The following is an 18,197-nucleotide window of genomic DNA, read 5'->3' on the forward strand; positions in this document are numbered from 1 at the left end:
ATTGAAATGATTTGATGTGTATCATATTAATGGGGTATATTGTTTTTGTCTACCAAGACTTAATAAGGATTTAATTTTGGTTAAATTTTGAGCATCCATGGCTCAAATTCCATTTAGTTTGTTGTAATATTGTATATTTTTAGTATATATTGCAAGCCATGGAAAGAAAGAGTACATCCATTCTTTGCCAAACAGTACTTACCAAGGATAGTAATAATGCATCCTTGGTTTAGTGTTTGTTGATTGCACCATCTCAGTCTACTAGATCATCACTCTTAAACTAGAGTTTTATAAAGAGTTGGCAATTTCCTGGTGCTTTGAACCTAAAGAATGTAATCTAAGGAAGTTTGAATACCAGTAAGTTACCTGGTCTGTCACTCTGCTTAGCAGCAAAGATCTGGGTAGTAAACTTCAAGTACAACCAGATTGAGGGCAGAGAGCCAGGACGCTGTGGTGCCAAGGTCACATTTCTCTGCTCAGGGACATGCTACCAAGTGAGACCATTTCAGCCTCTTAGTCTGAAGTGTATTCGTTTATTGCTTCTTGCTTTGCAGAGAGCTTTTACACATGCTATGATGTTCCATCCTTAACATAGCGCAGTAGGAAGGAAAGACACGTCGTCTTACATTGTGGTTGAAAAGAAATTGAAGACAGGGAATGAGTGACTTGGTAAAATCAAATAAGTAGTTGGCCTGAGAATCCATACCTTCTTTTTATTTTTTTATTTTTTTTTATTTTTTTAATGTTTGTTTATTATATTATGTTAGTCACCATACAGTACATCCCTGGTTTTTGGTGTAAAGCTTGATGCTTCATTAGTTGCATATAACACCCAGTGCACCATGCAACACGTGCCCTCCTCACTACCCACATACCTTCTTTTTATTAATCCATACTAACCAACATCCTCTGGTGCTGGATATATCTGTATAGCATGTACTGTACATATATGACATGGATGGAGGATTTACAGGTGGGAAACTCCTTCCTTGTCTGTATCTCTGCTAGGTGTTGCATAGTAGACAGTCAGTATATGGCTGCTGAGTGAAAAACTAATCTTTGTCAGAGAATTACATTGCGAGTATATTTATGTGATGCATTTCTAAAGATTCTTCCATCTTTTCTCTATTCAGGCGTTTCTTTTACTAATGAGTTTGAACCTAATGGTGGGCTTATTCTTATACAAATCACCAAATTTGACCTTGTTTTATGTATTCAGACCATGCACCGTCCTTCTGGATTTCTTCTATGTATACCGTTGATTGCAAGAGAGGATAGGTGGGAGACTTTGAATGAGTGTGAATCCCTCATGATGCTGATAAACCAGCAGGACACCAGTGCTTTCTTGTCAGTTGGCTATATGACATTTTCATTGCTTACAAATCCTAAGGGTACCTTGACATTATTTTTTTTAGGAGCACAGAGGACATCAAAGAAGGTAGTCGAATTAGCCAGTTCAGTGTATTTTTTTTTTTTTAGATTTTTTTTATTTATTTATTTGACAGAGATAGAGACAGCCAGCGAGAGAGGGAACACAAGCAGGGGGAGTGGGAGAGGAAGAAGCAGGCTCATAGCGGAGGAGCCTGATGTGGGGCTCGATCCCACAACGCCAGGATCACGCCCTGAGCCGAAGGCAGACGCTTAACCGCTGTGCCACCCAGGCGCCCCTACCAGTTCAGTGTATTTGTTCACCAATTTATACACCCCATAAAGACAGTAAAGAAAAAGTATTTATAGACACATAGGAAACATTTCTTCATTTTTCAAGATGTTTAAAATGGCATTAGCCTTCCACAACTTCTGCAACAATTGTTAGTGCTTATACATATTTCTGGCAATACAGATGTAGTTTGTAAAGCAAATTAAAAGCACTAGAGATGTCCTTTAATTTTTATTTATGTGGATAAATTATTTTACATGATAGCTTCAGGATAAAACAAGCTTTTTCTAGGCATTTTATTAATTATAGATTTTGAAACAGGACCATGAGACTTATTGGTACAAGATATTATTTTCTTTATACGACTAACTAGAAACATACTATCTTATCATATCTTTCCTAACATATTGGGAAAGACTTCTAAACAAAATGTTTTGCAACTAAATTATTACTAACCAAAGTTATCATGTTTGAAAAGCTTTTGTTAATACTATGAGAGATGATAAAGTTACTGAATAGTTCTGAATTTTTTTCTTCTTGTTTATTATTGAGAATTGGTATTGTTCACCTTTTAGATTGTGAAAAGAAGCACTGTAAATATTTTAAGTAAATCTGCTTCCTTGATAGAATATAGAAAGCTCTAGAAAGGGATTGAAGAGGCTGGTGTCAAGTCTGGACTTTGACATTTTCTAAATAGCAGATTGGCTAAACCACTTCACTCCCTTTGTCCGAGTTTTCTCTAACCTAGTGTTGGACTAGACTGATTTTTAAGGTTCTAACTGGGTGCGGTATGTTACACTGCAAAATCTCCAGCTCTCTCTTTGGGCTGGATACCCTTGAATATTTGAAAATATCAGGCTATTATTGTCCATTATATGTTTAACAGGTGCTGTCTGTTTGTGCATATTTTATAAGCAATTTTAAAAGCACACCTGTTTGAGCAGCAGCAAGATATCCCAGAACAATCATGGACTTAGAATTACACAAATCTCATAACGAATTCTGGCCCTCTTACCAAGTGAGCAAGATTTTAACCACTTAAACCCTCAAGTTTTAATTCTTTAACATAGTAGGGATAATTCTTACCTGTCAAGGCTATAAAGAATGAGTGAACTACTGTGTAGAGTGCTTATCCGTGGAATAATTCCTACTAATTCTGAGTGATACGTTGTGTTTAGATACATTATTCTATCTAATGGAAATTTATTTTAATATTACTATAGTTTTCAAAAGTACTTAACGTAGTATTTCATAGAGACTTATGCCCACTAAACGTTATTAACTGTCTTATTATTTCAGGGTACTTTTAACTCATGTTTGTTTCTTATAAAGATATACATTTTCTTAACCACTATTGGTATTACATGCAGGGATGGTATTTCTAGGCAAATATACACTAGATATATCCACCATTAATAAAATTGAGAAATTAACTAAACTTTTGTTGTTGGTGATGATCTTTGAGTTAGGAATTTTGAATTTTAGGTATCACTGAGTTTGCTGCTGGAAATTCTCCAATAATCTTTTCTTATGTAAACTGACAAAAATTAGATACTATTGACGATGAAATAAAAATGAGCCTGTAAAATTATTTTTACTAAACAATTTTCCTTATGTATTTGTACTTTATTCTGAATACAATAGTATACAATTTGCATTAAATACAGAAAAATAAGTTTATTATTGATTTAAAGTAACATTAGAAAGACAGTAACTCATAACAAAGAATGTTTGAGTTGTCTCCAAAAATATTATTTTCAAACCAATTGAATTTAAAATAAAAAAAATAATTTAAAAAAATTTTAAAAATGGGGGGCACCTGGCTGGCTTAGTCGGTGGAGCATGTGACTCTTGCAGTAGAGGTTATAAGTTCAAGCCCCTTGTAGGGTATAGAGATTACTTTAAAAAAATAAAATCTTAATAAATAAAAACAAAGAAAAAACTTGAAGATGGATTGTATAGCACAGTAAACTTTTTATGATTTGATCCATCACAGTGGAAATTAGTTCTTTATACTCTCACTACCAAGTCTTTGCCCTAACTGACCCCTTTTCATTGAAGAGAATGTTTCCTATTGTTGGTTGACTAGAGTGTTTGAAGAGAAAAAGCAATAGCTATAATGTTTAGTTATTTACCCTAAGTTTAACTTTTTTTTTTTTTTTTGATCCTGATTAGTTTCTCCAACTGTATTTTAAATAAACTCAAATAAAGGAAGACCAAAAAAGAGGAAAGAAGAGAGAGGGAGGGCATTGGATCTGTCTTGGGTAGTAGGAACCCTGATAATGAGGTGATAATATCTATTTCTGATGAGAGTGCTAACATTCTGAACTCCAAACACACACACACACACACACACACACACACACACCCACGTCCCTTTAACGTGTGAGGAAACTGAGAAGTTAAAGAAAAAAAAGAAAAAAAGGTGCTCAAAGTAACTAATCTAGGTAGTGGCAAAGTCAAGATTCAAACCCAGGTCTGTGTTACTGCAGAACCCATACTCTTAACTCATGTACTCAAGAAAAACAAAGCCCAGATAAGCTCCTAGGTTTTTAAACGTCCAACTCTGCTACCACACATTTAATTTTGTCAATTGCATTGACCTTTGTGATCTCTGCTTAAAAGTACAATAAAACTGAATATTAAGCAAAATCACTTGGAGGGAAGTAACTGGCTGATTTCTGTTTCTATCTAAGAAGACTGTATGGAGCCAATTTGAAGAACTTCCAAAAAAGTATAGCCATTAAAATGAGTAAGTGGAGTTCTGGATTTTACAAAAGGAACTGGAAATGCTAATACAATATTTCAAATATAAATTATCTTCCTGTAATCGGGCCAAAGAATAGAGTTTTGGATTCTTCTATTATGTTCCTTAGGGTAAACTTTTATCATCATTTAGGATCCAGGAAATAGTTTATTTAAAAGCAACTGCTTTATAATGTATTTCCTCTTAGTTCTGACAGTAGCAGTTTCTATAAATTATCTTCATTATGAACTATGTGTTTATACTGTCACAAAAATATTATATTTAATTTAAATGTCTTAAATAAAATGTTATTGGATTAGGTCCTGAAGCAGCTTTGCATATGGCAGAAGGAGTTTGGTCTGGAATTAGAAGGTTGCTCTTACTGGCACAGCTAACTGGCCCTTACTTCCTGGAGTGCTATCAAGCATATTACTTTCACTTTGTGATCTCAGCCTAGGTATCCTTTCAGACATCAACATTTGCCGAGCCCTTTTCACCTTTTGGGATATAATGGGTACAGAATAGTTCACTTAAGGTGCAGTTGTTCACAAAGAAACAAAAAGAGCTATCACAACACAGGGGGAGAGAGTTAGAAAGAATAATATGCAAACAAACTCATGGCTGGGGGCCTGGGCCCAATGCATCTTATCCGTCTAACCAGAAATACATTAAAAGGAACTAGGACAGCATTTCAGAGCAAAGTGCTCCATCTAATGAACACTTTCCAATCCTGTTCTCAAAACTTGCAAACACAGAAGATAATGTTTTTAGGACACACTCTGGAAAATTATTATGCCTGTTTATGTCAGAGGTATCTGCTACAACTTAAGGCCTTCCCAAGCCTTGTTTGGAATCTTTTGAATGGTATCAGGGTCCATCTGGAACTCATTCTTAGCACACCTTAGAATCAAGGAAACAAATCTTATAAGGCATTCTGTTTTGTCTTTATTACATTTTTGTTTAAATTATGTTTGCCTTTAAACTAAGGACTTAAAATACCCTGGAACCCCGGACTGTGATCCTATAACCTTATTATTATTTTTTTTAAACACTTGTTAAATACTATTTGGCACAGACTGCAAGATTCTGGGGAGACCAAGGTGAGAGGAAAGAGCAAGGACACTGCTCTTCTTAAAGACTCTACAGAGTGGGGATGGTTTGTGGCCAACAGCACCGAAAGAATAAAACCTAAACTAACCCTCAGGGCACATATTATAAAGAGGGCACTGTGGTGGTAGGAGGGGTTTTGCCATTCATTACCATAGAAAAAGTGGCTCGTTCTGTTTTTAAAAAATCAGATGAAGCTACTTTTTGCAAACCATCTAATTAACTGAGAGCAATTTCTCTGGACTGAAGGATAGTAGACAGCTCAACTAGTTAAAAAAAAGTAACCATTGAGTGACTTTATCTTTAAAAATGTTATAGTCTTCTTGGCAGAAAAGCATTGTTCATGTAGTCTAGATTTAAAGTAAACTCCTCATTCTCTGAGTGGTTGTGTTTGGAAAGTATATGATCAGAACATTACCATGTACCATGTTCTTTTCACTGAAAATGGACTCCTCTGTGGCATATTGAATTATTTGGAAATTTCTGGAAATGCATGTCAAGGGTGGCATGGTTAAATTAACTAAAATCTTCTGTTTAATTCTAAAATCTGTGATTATATTTCATTGCCTGGAACATTTCCCTCGATTTAAGGCTAAGAATCCCTAGGAACAAAAGTGTAAATAAGGAAGTTTAATGAATTCTTACGGAAAACAATATAGACGGATTATTTAGTTAACTTACTCATTCTGTAAGTCTTGGAGTGCCTAAAATGTGACTGACACTTCACAGAACTGTGTGTAGCGAAGTGTGCAGAAAGAGCAGAGCAGGCTTGAGACTGCTATCCTTAGGAAGATGTGCTTGCAAGGTTGAACCCAGCCAGCATTTGGGAACTTGGATTTCTTGAAAGTTCCCATCATTACTAACTGGTAAGTGTGGCTCATGGTACATAAATTGTTTGTACAAGCTATGTAGTTTTAGCCAAACACTTGCTTCCCTTCTCAGAGTCTGGAATTTTCATACATGCTAAGTAGTGAACATTAAGTGTCTAATGAGCTTCTTTGGTGGACAAAACTTCCCACGTGTTGCTAGAACTCATTGCTGGAGGAATTATTGCCTCTGTGTGACTCCAAAGAGAAAGGACTCTTGGAAGCTTGTACCTGGTTTCCTCTGAACTTTGTTCAATTTTCCGTTTGCTGATTTTGCTTTGTATCCTTTCACTGCATTGAATTATAGCCGTCCTATATGCTTATATCCTGAATTCTGTGAATCCTCCTAGTAAATCATCAAACCAGAGTGTGATCTTGGGACCCATGGCACAGGAAATACACACACACACACACACACACACACACACACACACACACAGGTTTTGATCTCTAGGATTACAACTTCATTTGTACATGAGACATAGAAACAAAATTTTTAGATTAATGCTTCTTAACCAAGAGTGATTTTGCCTAAAAGGGGACAATAGGCCATGACTGGAGACATGTTTGGTTGTCAGAGCTGGGAGAGGAGGAATCATCCTGTGAGTAGAGAGAGGGTAAGGATGCTGTTGAACCTCTTACAATGCTACATCCTTCCACCATAGAGATTGATCTGGCCAAAAATGTCTATAGTTCTGTGCATTAAGAAATGCCATATAAGAGTGCAAGATAATATTCAACTCGCTAATATCAGAACAAAGAATGTTGAACATAAGTACTAAGGAAGAATGCATAAAGGAAAAATAGCATAATCTGAATTGAAGTTGCTCCCATGCCTGTAACTCCTTAGAATACGTATGAGACTTCTGGACGCTGAAATATCTTGTGTCCCTCTCAAGTCATCTGTATGCCTACATGGTTCCCATTGTTTAAGGAATAGATTGTTTGAAATACAGAATATTCTTTTCAATAGGAATAACACCAGAATTCCTCTCTTGCAAGATATGCACAACTCGCCTTACATACTTTAAAGGCATACTATGCAAATACTGCACACATATCCTATTGCTACTAGGAAATGCATTTGGAACACAGAATTTCAGACTCCTATTACCTGTGCTGTTTTTCTGGCAGTGGTTCTGCAAATTATATTCCTGGTATTAACAATAAATGGACAATAAAAAGATTACATTGTTCCTTCTTTAAATGAATTCTTACATTCTATAGAAATAATAATATAAACGATCATAGTAGGTCTTTGGGTTCAATAAATAAATAAATGAGAGTCATTTAAATTTCAACTGTACCCACAAACTGGGGCTATTCTCGGTATATTGGTATGGTGAGTTTAGGGGGATAAGAAATTGAGATAAGGCTTCAAGGACTTCCTGTTCAATAAGAACTTGGTCTTCCTTGTGAAGCTGGATGGGTGGATGACAGGCAAATCTTAATAGGAGGGAATAGGAATGTGCTGGGCCACCCGTGCTTATTCCCAAATAACGGCTGATATATAATGTGTGTGGACATTTTGGAAGACAGTAAATCAGAGATCCTCTGGGCAGTGGAATTGTACCGAATTAACCTTGGGATCCATCTAGGACATGCAAGAGTAATGTTATGTAAATGTGGGGTTTTGGTGATAGTTCAGGGCCAATTGAGCATTTTGGAGTCAGAAAGATGTGGAATCAAATTACAGTGATCCCACTTACTGAGTGTATGACTTTTGGGAGGTTATTATCTTTATTGAATCTTCATAGTTTATTCAGTCTTCTTGTAAATTTGTGGTGTGATTATGGGGGCCAGGCATGCAAGCTTCATGTGTAGCTCACAGCAAGTGCTTAATTTCGTATTTGGCTGTTGTTTTCTTGTCGTGACTGGTTCCTCCCAAATGATGCCCCAGAATGAAGGGAGGTATGGAATACACTCTCCACTTCTGGGCAAGCTGCGATCATTTACGTTCATGGACACACGGGAGGCTGGGCACGTATACAGTGACATAGGGGCAACAGAGGCTGACAAAGCAGAAAGACAGGTGTGGCTGCCCCTGTCACTCCAGGGGGAAGGTTCTTTACCTGGAATAAGTGATGCCTTGAAACAGTCAAAAGGAAGATGAGAGGGGCACCTGGGTGGCGCATTCGTTAAGCGTCTGCCTTCGGCTCAGGGCCTGATCCCAGCATTCTGGGATCGAGCCCCACATCAGGCTCCTCCGCTAGGAGTCTGCTTCTTCCTCTCCCACTCCCCCTGCTTGTGTTCCCTCTCTCACTGGCTGTCTCTCTGTCTCTGTCAAATAAATAAATAAATAAATAAATAAATAAATAAATAAATAAATAAAATATTAAAAAAAAAAAAAAGAAAAGGAAGATGAGATGCTTGGTTCCAACATCGCCGTTCCCAGTGTGTAAGCAGCACAGTCTTCTCCGTGGCTGGAAATTAAGGATGCCATGAAATGTTCCCAGAAATGAGTATGTTTTCATGTGGTATAGGGTTTAGTGGTTTGTGGTTTGAGGTCAAAATGCTGAAAGGCCACTTTAAAGCCAAAAAGGTAAAAGAATCTAAAACTTGGCGGCTGGGGCATGTTTTGAAATGTGAAAAATAATGATGACATAATAGTGAAAAGGTTAAAGGGGAGAATTCAGTGAATTTGGAGGTATTTATGTCACTGTTCAGAGAAGAGGATGTTCTAACTACTATTCTGATTAATTATATTGTTATTACCTAAACTCGGTGCTCTACTGCTTCGACTCCAACAAAATATCCCACAAAAATATCTTCCTTTCTGTGATTTCTGACTCACTCGACAATATTGTAACTTGTGGTTGAAGCCTGTTAGGCATTTAGAAACTACTGAAGAAGTGTGCTGGCCGATATTTGGGCCTTCGCTGCAGGTTGATTTTAGATTTTGCTCCTGTATATTAACAAGTTTCTAAATCAGTGAGTTCTGCTCATGTCCCCTCCGTACTTTTCTAAACATAATCCACCTTATATTAACTGATTAAAAAAGTTTCTCAACCTGCCTAGAGCACGAAAATCTCACGAAGTAATAGCACAATATGGAATCCAGCCAGAAACCCCCCTGCAATCTGATTTCAAGGTCAGTGCCAGATTTGGTGTGTTGTGAAACCAACACATCCATCCATCATTCATCAACAGACACGTGCTTACTTAAACAGACAATGCCTTTGCCCTTAGGAGAGACATTATATCTTCGTTGATTCTTTTTGTCTATTTTGTTCAATAGTTCTGATTAGATCACTTTCTTCCATTTTTACATTTCTTTCACTGTGCATTTAAAGGACTGGTTTCTGTTTTACCTTTCTTTGAATAGTGTTTCCTATGGTTACGGGCAATCAGCAAGCTAATTTCATCTGAGCTCCAATCACAAGCAATTTATAAAATCTTAAAAGAACACAGGTAGGTAGTAAGTAGTAATCAACTTAACTTCGATAGGACAATTTATTTTTTTTTTATTGTCTGCCAGTCATCAGCCTGGTGATTTGATTTGAATCATTGAGGTACTATTGCTTTTGAAACTTAATTTTTCCCCTTCTCACAAAGTACTGATTAACAAAATAGGGGCAGGGGTGCCTGGGTGGTGCAGTCGTTAAACGTCTGCCTTTGGCTCAGGGCGTGATCCTGGCGTTCTGGGATCGAGCCCCACATCAGGCTCCTCCACTAGGAGCCTGCTTCTTCCTCTCCCACTCCCCCTGCTTGTGTTCCCTCTCTCGCTGGCTGTCTCTGTCTAATAAATAAATAAATCTTTAAAAAAATATATAGGGGCAAAGTCTGTATTCAAAAATTAACATAATTTAATGTCATGAAGAAATGTTTACTTATAAAATTCACTTAGTGGTGGAATTATTATTATTTAAGAAGAGGGGCCTTTGCAATTTGTTGGCAACATTACAGAGGAAACATTTCTAAGCAAAGACAAAATGATTCTCCTGAAGTGTATGGGCTTAGACCTGCCACAGATTCGTTACTCGGAACTTCGTTTATTGTAATGTATTATTAGAGTCATAATTACTCCAGAGAAGGAGGTGTGTGTGTGTTTGGAATCCTTGACATTTTCTTTAAAATATAAATTCTGACTTTGAATCTTTTAATACTTTTTTATAACTACCTCTCATAACCTCTCTGTTTTCTTTGCCTTTCACAGTGGACGTTTATGCAACATTCTAGTTTTTTATTTGAGTGTTTAACAAATTCTAAGGAAAAGACACTTTATGATATTCTCATGCTGCAATCAAATAATATGTTGAACTTTGCTAATTTATGGTAGCCTCCTCTAGTTACAACTTCTAGAGAAAAATGTATTTTCTCTTGTGTGTCTGGGTATTTTTGTGCATTAGTTAGGCATTTCTGTTTAGCAAATGATTCCAAATCTCAGTCACTAAAGCAACAATAATTTATCTCACAGTTTCTGTAGGTCAGAAGTCCAGGCAGCACTTAGCTGGGCTTTTTGGGAGTGAATAGTTCACAAAGCTCAGGCAAGGTCTCGGTGGGGCTCCAGTCACCCTGAGGTTCACTCAGGGAGTGAGTGGATGCCCTTCCCCCCTCACTGTAGAGGTCAATGGCAGCACTGTTTTTCCTGAGCTCCTGGATGCAGTGCCTCAGTCCTTTCCTTAATGGCTATTGGCCACAGGCTTCCCTCAAAGTCTGTGACACAGATCTTCTCCGTAAGGCAGCTCACAACAAAAAGAGCAAGAGGGCAAGACCCAGTGAGCAAGAAAAAAGTCACAGTCTTCTGTTATCTCATCTCAGAAGTCATTAATCTCAAGCAGGATTCATCTCAAACCCACTATCATGGGGAGTGGACTATATCAGGGGGACGGCATCACTGAAAGCCCTTTCAGAAACTGCCTGCCACTGTGTGTGTGTGTGTGTGTGTGTGTGTGTGTGTGTGTGTGTGTGTGGTGTTTTATGAAAATAAAATTCCTTCTTTTAAAGCAATTTCATTTTCCTTTCTTTGATTTTCTTTATTCATCAAATATTTTAGAACCCAGCATATGAGGACAAAGAGGACTTTCAGCGTGCATACGTCACCTACAGTATTTAGGAGAACAGCACGGCATGTGTTATGTGAAGGATATTACTGTTACCCATATATTATGTTGAAAAGGATAAGTTCATCTCTCATGCTCCTTTTTCTCTCAGGTGGTGGTGATTTAGAATGACTGGCTTAAAGTACACTTAGAAGCAAGTGAAGAACTGCACTGTGGGGTAGTAGTATGCACTTATTAAAGGATGACTAAGTGGGCCTGTGTGCGGCTTCATCATCTACCAACTCCCTTTTGTCCTATTGTGTCATGTTTTTCTATTGGCATGTAGCAAGCGTGGCTTTCAAAATAGCCCAACTTTGGATAAGATACAAATCGGCAGCAGCATGCCGCTAACAGTCTTATACCAACATGCGAGGAAGAGGGTTGGCTTGCAAGGCAAACCCAAAATAAACTTTTAAATTCCTTCAGAGTATTTATTACACCTTCTCCTCCTGTATCTGGCCCTTATGTCTTGGATATCACTAATCTAAAATCATGTTTTCCCCAAATGCCTGAGTAAAAAGCCTGACCCCAATTTTACTTGATTCTGTGTAAGAATTCAATCATTTATGAGGTGTCTAGAGATTTCCAGGGTCATGTATCTGCTCCAAAATCTTTCATGGTTCTTACTTGCCACCTCTGTTTATCATCTGGCCCATATGAAAACCTCTAACCCCTTTTCTATGGGGCCATCTTCCTGCAGGTGATGCCCTCTGGCTCCCTTCATGCCCACATAGCTTTTGCAAAACACTTCATCTGAATGGTGGACACCTATCCATCCTTTCTGCAAATACAGTGAGAATAGAGTCAATTCTGTAACTTCTAACAAAAATTATGCTGTAGATTATAAGACAGTGATGAAAATTTCAACACAAAGATATTTAAAATTCAGCTTGTAATATGGCTGTTCTCAAAGGACATAAATCCTTGCATCCCTAGAGATGTCCACTGCTGGGTAATACGTCACCTGTGAAAGAGGTAGACTTTTTTTTAAAAACAATTTGAGATCTTTTTTTTTGTTTTTACACATATCATGCCATGAATTCATAGGGAATGGGTTCCACAGCTCAGGCTCCTTTCCACTGGTTCTCACAAAGTGTGCTTCTCTGTGTGGAGTCGGCTGGCTCTTCAGTTGAACTCATATACCTTTCTGTTTGGCTTCCTTCCGTCTCTGATTATTTTCTTTCATGTGCTTCAGGAAGCCATCCTGACTCTTTGAGGGCTGAGTGTACTCAATACATACATTAATTCTCTTGGCAAGAATCTCGCTCTTCCCTTGATTGTTCACAACAGTGCCAACAGCATGCTGGGTAACCTTGTGGACTCCTCTGGCTTTCCCAAGGTACTGTTTGCGGGGTGTTCCTTTTTGAGCAGTGTCCATTCTCCTGATGGCTACGATATCACCTTTCTTGTAGAATCACATGTATGTGGCCAAAGGGACAGCTCCATATTTTCTAAGAGGCCTAGACATGTAGCAGGTGCCTTTCAACTTTCCCTTTGTGTTGGTCGTTTTGGTGAATTACTGGAAGATGGTGGTGCTGGCTGAAAAAAAACAAAAGAGGTAGACTCCTTACCTAACCCAGGGCTGCCACCTGAGGCATTATGGCAGTGCCCTTGGGCATTTCTTTCTCACCTAGAAAGGAGGCGTTAAATTCAAGTCTCTGAGGAAAGAGTATGCATAGGCTTTTCCCCAGAATAAGGCCTGCCTCCACAGACCTAATATTCATACCCACGGTCTGCCACTCGTCATATGGAAATCTGCAGTGGAAATCTATAGTGTCTTCAGGAAAAACGACAACAATAACAACAACAAAAACCCAAGGCCAACTTTCTAGGAACACAGGTAGATAACCTTTCTCCATGTCCTTCCACATGGAAGAGTCTTCACCATTCAATGATCAGTATATTAGAATAGTTTCCAAGTGTGGCTTCTTCAGTCTTGAGTAGAACCGTCATCCCTGTTAAGTGGGGGCCTTGACCAGTTCATCATCTGAGAGGTAACAAGTAGGCATGCAGACATCGTAACTGTCTTTATGTGCTCTGCTCACAATTTCTCTAGTCACCTTCTGAAAAATACATACATGTGCTCCATGGATAAAGGTTAAACATGCATGGGAAAGTCTCCTGCACAGACACCTCCTGTCATGATCACACAGAGAAAGGCAGTAATACGATAACGTGTCAGTTGTTGTCTATAAAGATGTGTTGACTTCCTAAGATAAAATAATGAAATGGGACAGTTTTGAAACGTGCCATGCATCCTACTACATACGTTTGGATCAAGTTTGGCAAAAGCTCTGATGCAAGGGAAAGATTTACCTGGGATTATCCCCTTCAACTGATCGAGCATTGGTAGTAGGCATAGAGCTCCCAGAAGACATGAGGGTCCTAATCCCAGAACCCGGGTGTATGTACTATATATGGCAAGCAGGAATTAAAGTTGCTTATCTCATGCCCTTGAGATGGGGAGATTATCCCAGATTATCATGGTGGGTGCAGGGTGATCATAAGCATCCTTAAGATGGAAGAGAGAGACAGAAGACATCATGTCAGAGTGGCCCACACTGAAAGAGACTCAGCTGGCCATTGCTGGCTTTCAGGATCAAAGAGAACACGCAGCAAGGAAGGTGGCCAGCCAGCAGAAAGTAGGAAAGCAAGAAACGGGTCTCCTCTTATGCCTGCAGGAGGAACACAGCCCTGCCAGCATTGTGATTTTAGTCCAGTGAGATGTAGTTTTCATCTCTTACCTTCAGAACTAGTGGATAAACCACCAGTTCTGTAGTGATTTGTTGTGGCAGCAAAAGAGAACGAATATGCCTTTCTTCATATTTCTTTGCCAGCAGTGATTATACCTTCTCCAATTTGTAAGTCCGCCCTTTTGCTTTCTGTGTGACCTCCTCTGTTAATGGGGACATTAATGATCTCATGACATTGTGAAGAATACTTGCAATGAATCACTTTTTTTTAAGTAACCGATACGAAAGATGTATAGTACTGTTTATCTCCCCCCCCCCTTTTTTTTTTCCTTTTCTCACATTATGTAGAGCCAAATGTTACCTGTTTATGATAGTGGTGTTTTCACTCTGGATTGCTGGAAAAGGTGATTTGGGCATCTCGTGTACTTTAGGAAGGTAGTACTTTGAGTCACTCTGATAACCACAATGGAAAAACGTCAATTAAAAATGTGGACTTGTTCCTGTCATTTTAGCCAACTTACTAATTTTGCAAGCATTATTGTCAGAAGTCTCTTCTAGAAACTGTTTACTCCCATGTCTCTGTTCACCTCCCCGCCCCACTGGAATCCATTTCCACACAGCAGCCCAAGTAACCCTTTGAAAGCCAAACCACTGTGCTCAAAATTCTCAGTGACTCTCCATCTCATTCTGAGTAAAAGCCACATTCTTTCGATGTCCTGAGGGTGCTACATGACCTAACCTCCTCTTAAGTCCCTGGCACAGTGCACACAGTGGGCTCTGCTTCTCTTACGTGGCTTAGGCCACAGAGCTCTTTATCGTGTTCCCAGCACTAACCCTCCTGCCCCCCGGTCAGGATGCTGGCCCTGTCCTCTCTGGCGGGGATGCTTCTCCTGCATTACGCCCAAGCCTGCACCCTCACCGTACTTTCCAGAGAGGCTGGCTCTCGCCACCCTGTTCAGCTTATTCACCTTCTGGCCTACACCTTCCCTCTTATCTCTCGGTAACTGATCATCTTCTAACAGACTGCACGCTTGTATTTTGCTTTATGACTCTGCACACTAGGATTTAAACTCCAAGAGGGTGGGACGTTAGTCTGTTTTGTTCATTACTGTGTCTTGCTAGCAACAAGACAGGGGCCTAAGCACCTGATTTGCGCTTAACAGTATCCCTTATGTGAATGTTTGCTTTTTTTTTTTTTTTTTTTGTACACAGTTCTTTTTTATTTTAATGTTTTTTATTATATTATGTTAGTCACCATACAGTACATCCCTGGCTTCTGATGTAAAGTTTGATAATTCATTAGTTGCGTATAACACCCAGTGCACCATGCAATACGTGCCCTCCTTACTACCCATCACCAGTTGCTTCTTTGCCATCGATTGAGGATCTTAAGCACATCAGTTTCAAAGTTTAGAAAATGCTTAGATGTCATCAAATTCATTCCTCACTTCGCAGATGGAATAATGAGGTCCAGAGAGATCACACAGCTATTTTCACCAAAAGTAGAAGTAGAAAGCTGCCCTGACTTTCTTAACTCATTAACAAAGCTGAGTACCAGTGATTTACATAACTTTGTACTCACAACAGTAGAAGCCTAAAACCCTTTCCAGTCTTAAACATTTCAAAATCGTTAACCTATTGTGTTCATTGTGCTTCATTTTACTCTTAATGGAATTGTTCACTTCTAATGTGACATTCCCTCTTGTCTTTCCATTACACTTTCTGAACTCTGTAATTTATTCAGTATTTTAGTAACCGTTATGTATAAAATACTCTTGTAATACAGAGAGTGTGTCAAAGATGGGTTCCAGCTTGTGGTTCCAGCTTTGTGATGCCCACATACTAGACCCGAGAGCACTCAGGTGCTGCCTCGGGGCCTTCAGGGTCCCCTGCCTCTGGACCAGGCAGCCACAGGACAGCATCTCCATCATCTCCAGCTGGTCCGTCTGCAGTGCCTGATAGGGGCTCACCTCAGGGGCTTCAATGTTGCCCTGGAGGCATGGGGTGCCTTGGGACCCTCTTAGCACCCAGGCATATGTGGCTGAGTTGGACAGGGAGTTAATGTTCCATTCCATCAGTGGGAAACAGGAGCTTGCCTATGACTTTGTCTCCCTGGAAACAGTTTACTTGACCTCTTTGATGACAGTCCTTCAAAACTCAGACAGTGCCTTTAAGGACTGTGAATGCTCGTAAAAAAAGGTATCTTCGATTCAGACGTACATGACTACCTCAAAGTACCATGTGATCTATCTTTTTAAGCACATATAAAGGACACATGTTCAAGGACAGAGAACTCTTTTTACAACTGAGAAGTAGAAAGGTTTTGTTAAGATGGTGAACTTCATTAAGTACTAAAAGATATGCTGGCTTTTGCCGGGAAGAGGGAGATGAAGAACGCAAAACATATAGTCCAGGATGTGAGCATGAGATCGAGACTTGAGCTGAGCTCGAGTTGGACACTTAACCAATTGAGCCCCCCAGGTTCGCCTAGACGTATTCACTCCCTATTCAAACACCCACATGCACTACCACCCCTATAGCATCATAACAATAATGAGATTGGTTTTGAGATATGACCTATAGAATCAGGCTCATTTTATAAACATATATGCTTATCTTTTTTTCCGTAAGTATTTATAACAAAATTTATTTTCTTGGAAGATTAAACTAAGTTATTCTGTAAAACTGACTTTCTTATTAAATATTTCTGAGTTTATAGACCATTTTTTGAAGAAAAGGATATAAAGGACTTTTAACACTCCCATCCACTCCCAGCCCCACAGAAGAAAAAGGAGAGGTAACATGCAGATGAAGTAGAACATTCTTTCTGTAACGTGGACAAGCCCTTGTTAGGAAGGGAGAGTTATGCCCTGAGTTTGCTTGAGGATACTCGTTACTGTCAGCTGCATGAGTCCAGACAGATTTCCGTTTAGCTCATGTGCTGACTTGTGACAACCATCCGTGCACATCAGTATTTGTCACCCAAAGTGAAGTGTGACAGGCAGCTCCCCAGAATGCCAGGCCCACCTTCTGGGATCCTCATCACTGCCAACTGTTGTTAAGCTCGGTTGTTCACATGGATGCTGCTTTTCCCTCCTCCTCAGTTTCAGCCTGAGACTGCAATTTGGTGGGGAAAAAGCTGTAAAAAATAGAATTATCAGGTTCCTCAGTTCTTAACTGCCTTGGAGTGATGTACAAGCTTGTAGCCTTTTTTTTTTTTTTTATGAACACTGCAGTTGCAGTTCCTTTTTAATTACATTTCTCCTTACATCAGAGAAATGAGCTGCTCAATCATAACTTTGAATCAATGAAACTGAAACCCGTTACTTTCTCATAATTCATCCAGCTCATCACTTTATAATTTAGACCTTTATTCATAGTCTAAAAACACATTCTCTTCAATGTTCTTCAGCCTGGTAGTGCCTGAACTTTCAACTGTAACTTAAATACGGCTTACAAATAAGTAATATTCATTCAGAGGGATTCTTATTAGAAATGGTCAAAGCAGGGGCACCTAGCTGGCTTAGCTGGTGGAGCATGTGACTCTTGATCTTGGGGTCATGAGTTCCACTGCCACTTTGGGTGTAGAGATTATAAATAAATAAACTTAAAGAAAAGAGAAATGGCTAAATTAGTAGTATCCATTATTATTATCATCTGTTTTTCAAAATGACTCATGAGCCCCAAGAGTCGTATTTGCATGTACTAGGAAGATAGAGGAATGGATGAACGGACAGATGAATGGATGGAAGGATAGATGGATGGGTGGATGGAGAGAGGGATGGAAGGATGGATGGATGGATGGATGGATGGATGGATGGATGGATGAATGGAAAGATGAATGGATGGATGGGTGGAAGGAAGGATGGATGGATGGTGAATGGATGGATGGATGGATGGATGCATGGATGGATGGATGGATGGAAAGATGAATGGATGGATGGGTGGAAGGAAGGATGGATGGATGGATGGATGGATGGATGGATGGATGGAAGCCTAGATAAATGGGTGCATGGATGGATGGATAGTATTTTCTTCTGATGTTCATTCTTAATTCTCTCTCCTGTTGAATAGTTTATTTCA

General features: G+C 39.1%; 1 protein-coding gene and 1 pseudogene across 1 annotated transcript in view; one reads left to right on the top strand and one right to left on the bottom strand.

The window, feature by feature from the left end:
* The window catches only part of PCDH15 (protocadherin related 15), a 1,631,248-nt gene that overhangs the window by 789,776 nt on the left and 823,275 nt on the right, over positions 1-18,197 (top strand). The gene's annotated exons all lie outside the window — the stretch shown is intronic.
* LOC113259273 (60S ribosomal protein L21-like) lies at positions 12,450-12,937 on the bottom strand (annotated as a pseudogene).

Source organism: Ursus arctos, unplaced genomic scaffold (assembly GCF_023065955.2).
Source record: "Ursus arctos isolate Adak ecotype North America unplaced genomic scaffold, UrsArc2.0 scaffold_7, whole genome shotgun sequence".
In the NCBI taxonomy this organism is placed as follows: domain Eukaryota; kingdom Metazoa; phylum Chordata; class Mammalia; order Carnivora; family Ursidae; genus Ursus; species Ursus arctos.